Below are 1378 nucleotides of genomic sequence, written 5' to 3'. Positions count from 1 at the left end.
GGGGGGGGGGGGGGGGAATATCCGAAATATACGCACAAGAGTATAGGAGATTCTAAAGCAAACGGATACCTCCCTCCTCACCAATGCGAATGCGTCAGGGAATCCGTAGAGACCTAGCCATTGCAAGTATGTAAATTGTGGGTTTTCATCGGTGAGTAGAGACGTGAATAATTTAGTGAGTTAGAAAATGAAAAGGAATAAAAATGAATGAGAGATTCTTAGCATGCTCTCCACCCTCTTTTTCTTTTCTTTTCTTTTCTTTTCTTTTTTTTTTTTGAGGCTGGGTTCAGAGATGGGGAAAAGGGTGAGCCTTTTTCAAAAAGCACAATATACATATATGTTCTCCATACGACCAGTCTCGGTTATTAACACTGCTTAATTATATTGATTTATTCTGGTTTCCCTATTGATGAATAGATCTCTTGTCTATAGTAAACTAGACTGGGAGAGCTAATTATATATATATATGTGTGTGTGTCTGTGCGTATGTAGTATGATTCAAAATATCAGAATGGAATCAAATTTGATATCGATTAAAATTGATTAAAATGAAGAAACTGAAAGAAAAACAAAGGAGGAAATAGGTTCCTCAAAAACAAGCCAGGCACCAGTTAAGCAGTTTCAGTCCAAGGAGGATTAATCAAAGTCGACCAGCAACGATACGAATAAATGAATAATAACAAAAATGAAAAATAAAATAAGGCAACTCGGTTTGAGATTTCCATTCGCGTGCTATTGCTAGAAGAGTACCAGTAGTAAAGTTAAGTTATGTAGCTTTGAGAGCAGGAACAGGAGGGGAAATTTGAAGAAAAGAAATACAACAACAACAGCAAGAAGAATATCTGATAGGATTCGTGTATAAAGTAACCCCAAACCGAGGTCGGAGGAGGGAATTAAAGTAAGCGGATAGCCAGAGATTTCATAATTGAGGGAGTAGAAGAGGCAAGGGCAGAGTGCAAGTATGAGTTAAATTGGATGGTTTGGATGGGAGGATGGCGGAAAGGTGGAGTAGATGTGAGATTTTTAAATACAACCGAATGGGGACGATGGGGAGGGTTTAAGGGTGGGTAAGTGATGGAAGTTATAGGGAGAATTTCCACAGGAAGAAGCCAAGGAAAAGAAAGAACGGGCCGCGAGATTTTTGTCCGCTTCTTTCTTTTCTTTGCTTTTTCAATTATCGTCACCCTCGTCAGGTTGCTCAAACAGGAAATTCGCCGCTAGCTCCTCATTTTTATCGCAGGCGAAGTAAGCTTGGATGACAGAGTCTCGAGGGAATCCTAGACGACAGAGCTGCAAAGAAAAAGAATCCACATTAAGTTTAAAAGAGCCCCTCCCATTGGCCCTATGAATTTATGTGAACGTAACGAAAGAGAAGGTG

This window comes from Histoplasma capsulatum, genomic scaffold (genome assembly GCF_000149585.1).
Source record: "Histoplasma capsulatum NAm1 scaffold_2 genomic scaffold, whole genome shotgun sequence".
NCBI classification, from domain to species: Eukaryota; Fungi; Ascomycota; class Eurotiomycetes; order Onygenales; family Ajellomycetaceae; genus Histoplasma; species Histoplasma mississippiense.
Note: the sequence above shows the minus strand (reverse complement) of the source record.